The 14721-nt window shown below is 34.6% G+C and overlaps 1 protein-coding gene and 1 pseudogene across 3 annotated transcripts in view; one reads left to right on the top strand and one right to left on the bottom strand.

Annotated features, from left to right (window-relative positions):
- The window catches only part of COMMD1 (copper metabolism domain containing 1), a 289683-nt gene that overhangs the window by 107814 nt on the left and 167148 nt on the right, over positions 1 to 14721 (bottom strand). The gene's annotated exons all lie outside the window — the stretch shown is intronic.
- On the top strand, positions 670 to 1400 carry LOC141502260 (ATP synthase peripheral stalk subunit OSCP, mitochondrial-like; annotated as a pseudogene).

The raw sequence follows: 14721 nt of genomic DNA, 5'->3' as shown, positions 1-14721 counted from the left end.
ATTATTTTTGACTCCATTCCTCCCAATGACTCCCTATCTACTCTGGCATCACCACAATCATTGTCCTCTTTTGCATATTGATGATGAGGGTCTTTGGATTTTCATAAAATTTTTCTTTGACCTCATTGGGCTCATCATAGTGGAAGCAAAAGCACCGATGAGATGACATAATGCTTTCATGCAAGTGGGGGTTACAATGTCATGTCATTTACTCCTTTGAGTAGGCATACAAGCTTGCTGACTAATTAATTTTGAATGTAAAAATTATGCAGCTTCATAGTGCTCCCCTTTACTGAGGCCACTCCAGAAAAAGGAATATCCAGCTTCAACTTCGGCAAGTTGACCTTCATTTACCAGCCTTATTTCACTCTAGGCTGTTATTTGGATATGATATCTGCTGAATTCTCTTGCAACAAGAGCCATTAGTCTACTGGATTCTATATTAAGCATGTGCAGGTTCCATGCTGATGGTAAGTGAAGTCATCTTTACAAAAGTTTTTGTACATTTTTTTTGTGTGTTCCAACCATAGAATGGGATTCCTGTCTGCTGACAAAGGGTTAGGTGAAGAAGAAATTTTTATCTTATCTTTTCTAACCCTTCTTACACCAGAAGGTGAGCAGTATGGTCCTTAAAAAAGGTTGCTCACTGTTTGACCTACAGCTGCCGCAGGAGAAGATGGTTGTGCCCGGTGCATCCGGATGATCCAGCAGGTACGCTGCTTCACCGCTTCAGTGGGCAGACCATTCACTAAACTCTTCAGGCTTCCAATTCAAGTGTATGGTCTAGAAGGTAGATATGCCACTGCCCTTTTTTCTGCCACATCTAAGCAGAATAAACTGGATGTCGTAGAAAAGGAATTACTCAAAGTAACAACCCTTTTGAAGGATCCCAAAATGGCTGGCTCTATTATGAATCCTCATATAAAATGTTCTGTTAAGATAAAAACCCTGAGTGAAATCATAGCAAAAGAAGTTTTCCCCCATCACAACCAACTTCATGAAATTGCTTACTGAAAATAGTCACTTAAACAGTACCCCAGGAGTCATTTCAGCATTTTCTACCATGATGAGTGTGTATCATGGAGAAGTACAGTGCTCAGTTACTACTGCCATCTACTTTAGATGATGCAACTCTTTCAGAATTAAAAACAGTCCTGAACAGCTTCCTAAGTAAAGGTCAGGTTCTGAAAATGGAAGTCAAGACTGACCCTTCAATCATGGGAGGAATGATTGTTCATATAGGAGAGAAATATGTTGTTATGTCTGCAAGAACCAAGATCCAGAAGCTAAGCAGGATTATGAAGGAAGCTATTTAAAAGTAACATTTTTCCACAGTTCATCAATGAAATTTCCAAAAATTGTGGAAACAATAAAGTACTTGGAAATTAAAAACAAAAAAAGGTTGCTCACATATCTATGAGAGGTTGTTAAAACACTGCTACTTCAGTCCAATGAGAAGATGATTCTGACCTGGGTGATCTGTTTGCAGGATTGTGACTACACTCCCAGTGTATCTGCACCTGATAGTTCATCACTTGACTGTTGGCAAAGGACTCTGAAGTAGGTAAAAATGGCAAAATGATATAGATGATGTCTTGTGATTTATGCATAAATTGGATTTAAGTGAGACAAACTTGTGAGAAGTCATCGGCTTCACTCTCTCTTCCAGTCACTGGAGACCAGTGGAGAGACAATATCAAGACAACTGGCAATGGCTCTAGATGCAGTAGCTGACATTGACATCTTCAAATGTCTAATCAAACTCTATGTATTCCATAATAGCTTTTTCAGATGCCTTCATAGTCATTCGAACAAATTGTTCTCATTTGCCCATTCTGCCAGGGAATCTTCACATGCTCGAGATGGACAGCCCTCTAATTCACCAAAGGGCTTGATAATTGTCAGTTACCTTCAATGTGGCTTAGCCTATTTGCTAAAATGGTTTACCAGGGTATGGCCATTGTGTATGCTACAGCTTCTTGGAGCCACAGGTAAGAGTTGAGTGAATAAGACGGACATCAAAGGTGAAAAGCACCTCTGAAAAGAGCTTGTTAGCCCTCACACTAGAAGTACTAGTCTTCCCTGAACACACCGTACATACTTATTCAATCTACAGAGCAAGTAGATAGTGCGATAGGTACAGAACTTGCCTGGGGTCCAGAAGACTTGAGTTTAACTCTGCCCTTAGACATGTACAGACTCTTTGGACTCTGGGCAAGTCATTTCATTCTGTTTGCCTCAGTTTCCTTATCTGTAAAATGAGCTGGAGAAGGAAATGGCAAAGTACCCAGTATCTCTGCCAAGAAAATCTCAAATGGGGTCATGAAAAATCAGACATGATTGTGATGCCAGAACAACAATTCCACATATGATCCAGAAACACTTAACTCCCTGCGGTTCTTTGACTATCCTCCATAACTAGAATTCTCTCCCTCCTCACTTCTGTCTCTTAGTTTTGATTTCCTTTTGAACTCAGATCAATTCTAGCTACTCCGGGAGGTCTTTTCAAGTCTGCCAGCTGCTAATGCCTTCCTTTTCCAGACTCCTATTCATCCACTCTACATATCTTGTATCTCCCTGGCTGTTTCTGAGTTGTCTCCACCATTGGAATGTAAGCTCCTTGAAGGTGGGACCATGCTTTTGTCTACTTTATATCCCAATTTTTAGGAGATTAGTAAGTGCTTAACAAATGTGTATTGATATGATTTGGTTTCAATTATAATGGAATAAGAAGATATTATTCAGTTCTTCAACTTGAATAACCATTTGTTTCTATCTTCTTTATGTCCCCAGCTTTTAGTGCATTAATAAGTGTTTAACAAATGCATATTGGTATGACTTGATTTCAGTTATAATGGAATAAAAAGATATTATTCAGTTCTTCAAATGAATAAAAATCTTACATATAGAGAATCAATAATTAGATTAATGTTTATAAATGGTCTGGAAACAGATTCTTTTCAACCTATTACTCCTTTTCCTAAAATCCTGTTGTCTTCAGAGGTTCAGAGAAGTGAAAGACATTTTTTATTTTACTTTATTTTTTTGGATGCTGTAGTCAAAGAATTCATAACTAAGTGATCAATCTGCTAAGAATGAAATTTTCAATACTTAGCCATGTTGATCCCTGGAAAGAAAAATCTAATTCACAAGGTGTTTCCATACTAATAGAATCCAAAGGAGATTGTGATCCATTGGCTCAGATTTTGGGAAGCCAGGGTCTTCTCCACATCAAACTGAGGCACTGGAAAGGACTCTGGGGGCATTAATTTTACTCTCATCAAATCTCTATCCATTCAGCCACTCTGCTAGTTCAAGCCCTTATTGTCTCTTAATAGTCCATTAAAATAGCCTCCAGACTGGTCTTTTTGCAGAGCTCTGTTCTTTCCCCTCTCTAAACTGTTCTTCATGATGCTGACAAAAGTTTTCCCAATGTAAAAGTCTGACTATATCAATCCCCTTATAATAAATCCTTCAATGACTCCCTAATGCTTTTAGGATAAAATACATATATTTTAGCCTCCCTGGTAATAAAGACCCTCCGTCAAATACTTTTAGTTCAGTTAAATGGCACTGTATCTGTTCTCCCAGCTTGACATACTTCTGGGTATTTAAGTAGACTTGGATTACATTCTCTCCTTATTTCCACCTTAAAGAAACATTTTTCCTTCAAGGCTCAAAGCAAAGGTTACCTCCTTTTAGAAACCTTCCCTAATGCCCCCAGTTGAAAGTGTTCTCTCCTATCTTTAATTTTATGTTTGAATATAAATATATTAATATAATTAATATAAATATATTTTATATATGTATGTATATATATATAGCTTTTTTTTCATTTCTCAAAGACCCTTACCCAACCCACAAATTAGTACAGCTAAGGGGGGTAAGAATCAAAACATTAGATATGTCTTATAACTGAGGGAGGCATGTTTCATCAACAGTACATTTAGGCACTACAATTATCAGAGTTCTGACAATTTTAACATTGTTATCTATTATAGTATTGTGGGTACTCCTCAAATTTTCCTAGACAACTTTGTTTGGATCTTTCTTTGCTCTCATCAACTCTAATTCATATTATAATTATTATTTTTATATATTTGTATAGCCCCTAGTAGATGGACTTCCTTGAGGGCAGACACTGTATCATGTTTCATCTTTGAATTTCCAGTGTCTACCAAAATTTCTAGCACATATAGTCACTTAACAAATGTTGATGGAATTGTTGAAGGTCCATGACAACCTTTAAGATTCCACAGGTCTAACCAAGAGAAATGACTAAGTAGCTGAACAGACTTCCCTCTGTATTCTCTGCTATGTCTTAATTTGGCAAATGATTTTTATTTGGATTTGACCCTACCCTCAGGGAGGCAGTGTGACAACATAAGAATATTAGTCAAAGTCAGGAAATGAAGAATGTTAGTCAAGGTCAGGAAATGAACAGTTTTCATCTATGACTCTACCATTCAATGTGCGAGCAAAGACAAGCTGCAACATATCTGAGACTAGGTTTAATCATTTTTAATTAACTTCTGTAAGGAAAGTGTTATGCAGATACAAATGATGCATCACCATATAACATGCTGAAGTTGTTGCCAAGTAACTTATTAAATGTAAAACACACGTTTAAACAAGCCTATGGTATGAACACTACAGTCAAATCAGGAAAATAATACCAGAGGTTTTGTTGATCCTTTTAGGTAAAAACAGAGGTAATCAAAAGGTGATAAAATCCAATCACTAAGTAGCATCTTTGACAGGCTGGTTTTATTTGGTTGAAGTGTTTGGGCCCCTAGTCTGTACAATCTATTTTAGTACAATTTATTACCTTTATGATGTGTGATCTGAAAGGATAATCAATATGATCCCTACATCCAGCTCAAAATTCCAGAGCTATAGTCTCTCATAACCAACCATCTTTTGGACATCAATATGCCCCATGAACATTTTAAACCAAAATAGAACTCATGTTTTCCCCAAAATTCTCTCCTCTTTCAACTTACTTTATTCCTGTCAAAACCACCACACTGCCCATGCTTGAAAGGGAAGTGTCACCTTCAACATCTCACTCACACTCACCTCACCTATCCAATCTGTTGCCAAATCTTGTTTTTACCCTCACAATATCTCTCACATTTCTTTTCTTCACTCATAATGCTACCTCTTATTGCAAGCTCTCATGACTCATACCTAGACTATTTCCTCTCCAACCCATCCTTCACTTGGTTGTCAAGGTGATTTCCCTAAAGTTTAGGTCTGACCCTGCTATCCTTCTTGCTCAATGAAATCTAGAGGCTACTTCTCACTTCCAGGATCCAATGTAACATCTGTTTGGTATTCAAAGTCCTTCACAACCTAGTCCCTTTCTGTTATTCCAATTTTCTTTTAACTCCCATCCAAGAGTTCTACAATCTAGGAATCTTTGTCGATTGTTGAACACAAAATTCTATCTCTCAACTCTGTCTTTTCATTGGCTGTTACTCATGTCCAGTATGCTTGCTCTCCTCATTTCCACCTTCTCGTTTCCTTCAAGATTCAAAAATATTTATAATATTTATGCTTATATTTGTATATATTTATATATTAAAATATACACTTACATATATTTCTATGTATATACATGCATATATATATTTGTATGTATAATTTTTGTCTTTTATTTCCCTCATTAGAATATGAGTTCTTTAAGACTGTGTGATGATCAATACTGCTCTTCTGAGCAGTTCAATGAGCAAAGACAATTCTAAAAGATTTGTGATGGAAAATGCCATCCACATCCAGAGAAAAAACTATAATTCTGAATGCTGACCAAAGAATACTGTTTTCACTTTTTTTAATTTGTTTTTTTTCTTTCTCATGGTTTTCCCCTTTTTGCTCTTATTCTTATTTCACAATACTACTTATATGAAAATATGTTAAATGTGAACATGTACAACTTATTTCCACCTAAAGAAACCTTTTTCTCACTGTCTTGTGCAACTAAAAATCTTACAAAAATCAGTGTTTGAAACTAACTATACATGCAATTGAAAAAAATAAAATAATTTTTTTTAAAAAGGGGGAAAAAGATTGCGAGTTTTTTAATGTCAGGGATCATGTTTTTTTCTTCCTTGGAATTCCCACTACTTAGTACAATGCTTGGAAAACAGTAAGCATCTAATAAGTACTTGCTGACTGACTGATGACCTAGTAGAAAGAACACAGGTGTGAGAATCAGAAGATCTCAGTTTATTCAAGCTCTGTGACTAATTAACTTGTTTGACCTTAAGTAACTTAACCTCCCTAGGCATCAGTTTCATCACCTGTAAAACTGAGAAAATAACTTCCCTATGTATTTCATAAACTTGCTAATGAAGAATGAATGAGACAATAGATAGGAAAACACCTTAAAAATTAAAATGAACAGATAAATGAAGAAACTATCTTGTTACTTGAGTCTTTGGTCCAGGAAGAAGGAACATAGAAAAAGAGTCAAAGTACCTTTTTCTTTTATCAGGTTTTCTTTTTTCATCATAGATCTATACATATAACAACCAACATATGCATGAACCCACAAAATCTATAGATTCACCTACATATAACTTCACTTTGCATTTTGTAAAATGCAACCAGCTATACTCCAAATTTTATATGTAACGTATACAGAAAGAATGAGTATTTCTTTTTTAAGGTTCTTTCAAGGCAATAGGGTTAAGTGGCTTGCCCAAGGCCACACAGCTAGGTAATTATTAAGTGTCTGAAGCCAGATTTGAACTGATGCCAGGGCAGGTGCTCTATCCACTGTGCCACCTAGCTGCCCCCAAGAATCAGTATTTTCATACCACCATTCATTTATGTGTTTTCCCCTCTCTTTCTTGGTACTAGCTATAGGGCAGATATAAAAAAATTCAACTTTGCTTTGGCAATTAAAGCAGTTAGTCAAGGTAGGAGGTTACAGAAAGAGAAAAGAAAATTTTCATGCAATTTTCAGAAATTCACTTTGAAGTTTAGAAATGAGGAATACAAACATCATCTCAGCATTCAACTGGCCTTTCTCCCAAGTATCTCTTAAAAGTGAAATTATAAACAAAATTTTTTCACCTACAACCCCTCCACTTAAGAGTAAGCAAACCATTACTACTATGCCAAAAAAGTTCCCTTTGTAGCTAGTGAACTGCTTCTTTTCCTATAGTTTGTCTCTATCTCTTTTTGTGTTTCCAGACTCTTCCAGCCTTCCCCCCTCAATTATCTATACTTCTTCAGATCTTCCCTATGCCTGAATGTTAATGTGAATGCACATATAATATATATTTTTTCTTACACAAATATACTATTGCACACATATAATATATAGATATATATATATAGTCACATTAGAAATAAGAAATAAGAAATTGAAAATAGGTCAATGATTATGTAGGTGTAAATTCCTTAATACACAAATAAAGTCACAGAACTACACTTTCTAATACAATAGCTCTTCAGAAAGGTACAGAAATACCTTAACTAATGTCTCCAATTATGAGTTATTAATAGTTTTACCCAAAGGACTTTTAATAAAACAAAGTAGCTATTATAAATAAATATTTTTCCTTTATCATATGGTAGATATTATACTTTTGAGACCATTAAAAATTAAAAATCAGTTAAATTGTGAGCTTCTTTAGTTTAAAAGTGTAATTTTAACATTATAATGCTGTACTTTAAATTTTTTCCTATCACAGTGGCCTGAAGCTTTGAAATAATTAGCTCTGATTCACATTTTCTAAATTTCTGCCTTGTGTTGCTCTAACCTCCAATTCCATTACCCACCTACCAGGTTAAGTAGGAAATTAATATTTATGATCTTACACACTATATAATCAAAACTAGCAAAGCATTTTAAAATTACATTTGTATCTATTCAAGAATAAATACTTTGGGGTTTGGTTTTTTTGAGGAACTGACTGAATTCTGATTGTTCAGATGATAAATATATATATATATATACATATATATATATTTATTTAAAATGTCCACAATAATATCAATTATGTACACGAGGTTCTTGTTATTCTGTGTTTGAGTTTTACTGAAAATTTTTGCAAAAGTAAAAAAAAAATTGACACAAATGGAGGTATGGATTCATATAAGTATCCTATTTTAGAACAAAAATATCCAAAGTTAGAGCTGATGATCTAATCTTGAAGGGCCTGGGGAGAGAATTTAGTTCTTATGCTGACATCCAAGTAATGAATAATGGTCAATTGTGCTTGCCAGCAGAAAAAGAATTAGTAAATTATTTTTATAATTTCTATTATTAAAAGAATTACTCTGAAGCCAACAATGATAGCATCCCCAGTGATTGGGAAATAGTCTTTGTATTAAATATGAGTCTAAGGTAGAGAGAAAGCAAGAGTTTAAATTTTTCTGTTAGAGAAAAAAAGTATTTGGGTATTGGGGATTGACTCCTCTCTCTGACACTTAACTACCTTGGACAAGCTTCCTCAGCTGCAGCTTACTTATGTATAAAATCAGGAGGATAATACTTGCTTATACCAACCAGTGAGTTGCTGTTAGGAAAGTACTTTGTAAATTGTAAGACACTTAAAAAGTATTAATTGTAATAAAAAGTCTTTTAAAATTTTAAGACTTGCAAAAAGTCTTTTGAGAAGCTGCATGATATACTAGAAAAAACATCAACAACATAAGACTTCATGTCAAGAGAAACTTCCAGCTATTATACTGACCAGGGAAGGTCACCTAAATCTCTCACAGATTAAATTTCCTTATCTATAAGGCACTACAATTAATACTTGCACAACCCATCTCAGGGACTTAAAAATGCAAGTGCCATTTACTAGTGCCAATACTTCTACTAAGTAGTTGGACCTTAGGTATCATTAGTCAAATGGGCATGGTCCCATGTACTCCACTGACTAGTTGCTGATGGGATAATGCTGGAATCAATGTGGAATGGTTTTGTAAAAGTAAATATTACTGTAGGAACACAAAACATTATTATACTATTTAAAACAGGTGACAGTAAAGAAAAAAATGAGAACTAACTCCTTTCAAGTATCAACAGAAAAGATAAGTCTTATAGGAGTATAACTGTGAGAGAATGCATTGGATGATCAATTTTCAGGTTATCTGAAATTGTGAAGGTAGAAAAATCTCAGCACTTGTTATGACACAAAAAAAATGACTAATAAAATTAATAATTAATCAATCAACTAACATTTATTAAGGCTTTACTAAGGCCAAGTATTGTGCTAAGGTTATAAAGAAAAAGTTGAAAGAAGAAAAAAAAAAAGAAAAGCTGACAATTCCTTACTCAAAGAGTTTATATCCTATTGAGGGAGTCAGCATGATACAGAATAGATGAAAGATAGTCTTAAAAGGGAAGATACTAGAGCTAGAAGGACCAGGAAAGGCTTGCATTTGAGCCGCGTCTTGAAGGTGATCAACTTATCACATGCTGTTCAGAAAGGCTATCGGTTTGGTACTTAAGAATTGGTAACTTTGAAAAGAACTATTATAGTTGCATGATGAGGTTTGAAGTTAGACTGCAGAGAATTTAGATGGAAGGAGGAAAAGTGGAAATAGAGACACCTAGTGTAATTTTTTTTTTTTTAAGAAAAGGTTAGTAAGGCATGGGGAAAAACCATGAGGAATAATAGCACAGATGGTGGGATATAGTGAAAGTTTTTTAAAGTTAGGGAGATATGACCATGTTTGTGGGCAGCAAAGAAGGAACCTGTAGGTAGAGATTACAGGAGAGATGGCAATGACACCAATCTGATGAAGAAGCTAGGAGGGGAAAGGATGATGGGTGCAGGTGGTGAGGTGTGCTTTGGCAAGTAGAAGATTAAAGACAGACTTGAAATAGGAGATATTGAGGGATGATACCTGAGGATATAAGATGAAGAGGGGAAAAGGGGAAGTTCTTGGTAAATAGTCCTAATTTTTTTCAGTGTAGTATGAGATGAATTCTTCAGCAGAGAGAGTAAGGGAGGAGGTGTTTTGGGCAGTCTGAGGAAAGATGTTTTGAAAACAATCATTTTTTTTTTAGGTTTTTGCAAGGCAAATGGGGTTAAGTGGCTTGCCCAAGGCCACACAGCTAGGTAATTATTAAGTGTCTGAGATCGGATTTGAACCCAGGTACTCCTGACTCCAGGGCCGGTGCTTTATTCACTGTGCCACCTAGCTACCCCGAAAACAATCATTTTAAAGAGTGGGATAGAGAATTGATTATGGAGGAGTAGTATTACCTACTTGCAATGAAATTCTAGTTAAGATAAATATTTTAATATTTAACATTTATATAATACATTAATGTTTACAAAGCATTTATATATATTATCTCATTCTATCCTCACAAAAATTCTAAGAGGTATTATTATTATTATTATTATTATCCCTATTTTACAGATGAAGAAGTGGAGGTAAAGATGAAGGAACTCTAAATTTTTACTAGACCCAGTCATCATGGTTTCATAATTTCCTCTAGCACTGTTCAGTAGCACATGAGTAGGAGCAAAGGAAGCAGATGTGGGAGTAGTCCAGAGTTAGGATTTGGCAAGGAATGGACAGTAATAAGAGAAGCAGGGAAAGGAATTTGGGAGGAAAGAATAGAAATGAACTAGTTACTAATGGGGCAAGATTAGGGGGAAACATGTAGCCAATGTAGTAGTGATGACCTTCAGAAAGAACTGAGGGTTGGAGAGTAGAAGTCATAGTGAGAATGAAGAATAGAGTAAGGGATTATTAGGTGTAAGTTGATAGCTATTTACCCACATGACTACTTTACTATCCTTACAAAATATTTATGAGAATAATCTACACAAACATCAAGGGCATCCTTAAAAAAAGAATTGAACAGGCAGGCTTTCACAAATTATATTTTATAGCAAATTTGCCAACATGTAAATGATGACAAATAGGTAGAGAATCTTGAGTTCTCTACCTGTTGTTTGTTGATTAATAAAAAGTATTTTCTTCAGTCAAGCAAAAAAAAATCACCATAGAGGCTTTCCTCCAATAACATGTCTCCCTTGCACATATCAAAATCATACACTTTGCCACCATACGCCAGGTTGCTTTCTTTCTTTGGAAATTCCCTCATGATCTGTGGTCCTTTTTTCTTGGAACTTCCTAAAGTTCCTTTGATCTTCTCAACCTGCAACTTCGCTCTGAATATGTGGGAAATCCCTTTGCCATGTTGGTCCCTAATCCCATTGGTAAAATCCTTTTGGAGCTTCTATTTTGGGGATTGGCCCAGGATGCCCAACCTTTATTCCTTCCTGGTTCTGCTCCTTACCTTCTGGACCACTCCTTAATCAGTACCTCACTCTGAAATTTCCCTTAACTCTTGTGGACTTGTCACCTTAGAATTTCCCTCTGCCACGCCAGCTTTATTTTCCTACTGGTGAATTGCTTTCTGGACCTCCATATTGCAGAAGACTCTGGTTAGCCAATCTTCATTATCCTCCTGGTTCTCCTCAGCTATATTCTTCCTCTTAATTTTCAACTTCTTTTTGTGTGCTGTCTTCCCTCAGAATGGATTGATTAATGTTTGTCCTTCATTCTCAAAGAAGACTATGATGTTAGAGAGGTGATGCCATGACATGCAGGTGAATTGAATTTGAGTGAGGGGGATCCCATGCTAAGTCACCAGTCGCACTTTCTCCTCCAGAGCCATCTGGGTTCAGTGGCCAGATATGGATCAGGATGATTGGAGATGACTCTGGATGCAAGGCAAACAGGGTTAAGTAACATTCCCAAGGTCACACAGCTACTAAGTACCTGAGGCCACATTTGAACTCAAGTCCTGATTTCAGGACTGGCACTCTACCCACCACATCATCAAGCTGCTCTCATTAGAATCTAAGTTTCTTGAAGGCAGGGGTTTTTTTTTTCCTTTTTTGCTTGTATTTATATCCTCAGCCGTGTATGACACATTTAAGAGTTTAATAACAGATTGTTGCCTTGCCTTGATGATTCTTTGACAGTATCAAAGGAAAGGAAGTAATTATTTCCATGACATTAGAATCATCAAAGTATCACAGTATTTGAATTAGGAGAATAAAACCAAACTTAGTTGTGCTATATTGCATACTGTTCTTTCTTTTCTACAGTGTCTACTTCAATATTTTGTGGTTTGCTGTCATATATTTTATAGATGACAGAATTCTGTTTACATAATGTTATCCTCTTACCAGCAGAGAAAACCCATTCATATGAGTACTTAATGTTTTGATGGTAATGTTGATGAGAAATAAAACAAAATTAATACAAAGAGGAACCTAATATACTTGTTCACAGGAAAAAATGTGACATATAAATTAAAATTTCCTTGTTCTAAAATCCTCCTTCAATTCACCTCCCCAAAATATTTTTGATTTGACAGAATTCTCCTTACAAGGAAACCCTTATATTCAACTGTAGTGTTTATCTTTTAAAATCAGTAGAAAATCAGAGTGTAAATACAATAGGAAAATGTTGTATCTAAATCTAAAAGTCACATTTCTTTTCATCATTAAGTCTATCATATCTGATCTCATATATTCTGCCAATAGCACAAAAAAAATTGAACAATTTTGAGAAATCTACTATCAGGTCCTGGTTACTTCATACTCAAGTAAAATAAAACAGTCTATTTATGACAAGATTTACAATTTCCTGAATAATTATTTGAATGTTTTGAATTAAGCAGTACCTGCCAAAAATTTTTCCTGTTATTGTAGTCATGATTTCTAAGCCTAAAATTTAATGAATGATTTTGTTCATTGACTCATTCTTTCCTAAGACCATCGGGGCAGCTAGGTGGCATGGGGCGGCTAGGTGGCACAGTGGATAGAGTACTGACCCTGGAGTCAGGAGTACCTGAGTTCAAATCTGGTCTCAGACACTTAATAATTACCTAGCTGTGTGGCCTTGGGCAAGCCACTTAACCCCATTTGCCTTGCAAAAACCTAAAAAAAAATTTGGGTCTTTTTTTTAAAGATGATTATTCTCAAGCAGTTCTGAAAAAAGTTTCCTTTTATTTACTTGATTTCATAATCAATGGGAAAAGATTTAGAACTTCAAATACCTGACTGCCTTCAAACTAAATGGTCTTTTACTGATGGATACTTCTTTATATTTTAAAATTGATGTTAATATTTAGAATACTCTTTGGAGTATTTAAACAAGCTATTTGATTTCTATGATCTTTAATAAAAATTCAATTTTAGGGAAAATAACATTATAACATACAATGTCACCAAAACTTTCCTATTCTTAATTTGAAAGATGGTCCTCAGATAATTTATAAAAGTTTCCATTCCAAGTTAGACTATTCCTAACTTAATACTTGCTCATCATTCATTTTCAAAAAGAACATCAACAAATGCCATTACAGGAGTTAAGATGTGGGAATACACAAACCAGGATGTTCCATACAAGGATGATATCAACTTTATTTTCCTTGTATTACTGGATTCTCATTTCACAATAAATTTCTGCTACAGATTAAAAAACAAACAAACAAAGCACACAGGGTGAATATCCAGTAAATAGACTTACTATCCAGGTGTGATCTGCTAATGAGATTCATCATTACTCAACCAAGCTATTTGCAGAGACAGTGTTCCTGTTTCCTATTGCTCCAAGGTTCATAAGATAGGAATTGTTCACAAGCGTATTATCTTCTGAAGTGACAATGACATGATATAGCTAGTAGATTTGATTAACAATAGTAGCACCATAGGTTTGATTAACAAAAAATCATTATGAAGAGCTCAGCAGCGGTTCAGCTTCATTTACTAAAGCATTTTGTAAACGCACAAGGGGCCATATTTTGGTCAACCCTGAAGTAAATCAATGGATATATATCATGGTCTCTTTTAGAAATTAAATATCCTATTTCATGGAACCTAAATATTAGTGAATATGGATTATGCTAAAAAGAATTTTGATTTTAGTGTTCTAAAGCTATATTGTTATAACTGATCACATTCTTTTTGAAATAAGTTTATTATTTTTATCTTTCAAGTGACAAGATTTTAAAAAATCTTGTTATCTTCTCACCACCCTCTCTCCCTTTGAGAATTTTTTTTAAAAATTTAAAAAGAAAATTCCTTTAATATATAGAACATCAAAACCAATGTCAACATTAGTCATGTCAAAAAACCTATGTCTCATTCTGTGTTTTTAAGTTCATCACCTCTGTCAGGAAGTGGGTTTTTTCATATTAAATCTTTTGGACTATCATTGCCTTGATCAGATTCCTAAAACCTTTCAAAGTTGTTTTTCTCAACAATATTTTATAATTATAAAAATTGTTCACCTAATTCTGCTCATTTTATCTTGTCTCAATTCATAAAAGTATTTGAAGTTTCCTCTAAAATAGTCCATTTTGTAATTTTTTTATTGCACAATCATATTTTATTACATTTATGGTGCCATAATTTATATACCCTTTGCCATAAGGTATACATATACATATATTATAAATATAGAAATGTTAGTTTCTAATTTTTAGTTTCTACAAAAAGAGCTGCTTCAAATTCTTTTGAATATTCATATATGTATATTTTCCATGTATATGTATAATACACAAATATGTATAAGACACAGGATCACAGACTTAGGCCTATGGGAGAACTTAGAGATAAATTATTGATCCTCATTTTTACACATGAGGAAATGAATATTAGGAATGTTAAATAACTTGCCAAAAATTAGTTAGTTATTACCAGGATTAGAACTGTTTCATGT

The sequence above is a fragment of the Macrotis lagotis genome, chromosome 1 (assembly GCF_037893015.1).
Source record: "Macrotis lagotis isolate mMagLag1 chromosome 1, bilby.v1.9.chrom.fasta, whole genome shotgun sequence".
NCBI lineage: Eukaryota > Metazoa > Chordata > Mammalia > Peramelemorphia > Peramelidae > Macrotis > Macrotis lagotis.
The sequence above is the reverse complement of the archived record's forward strand: the minus strand, read 5'-3'. Positions and strand labels throughout refer to the sequence as shown.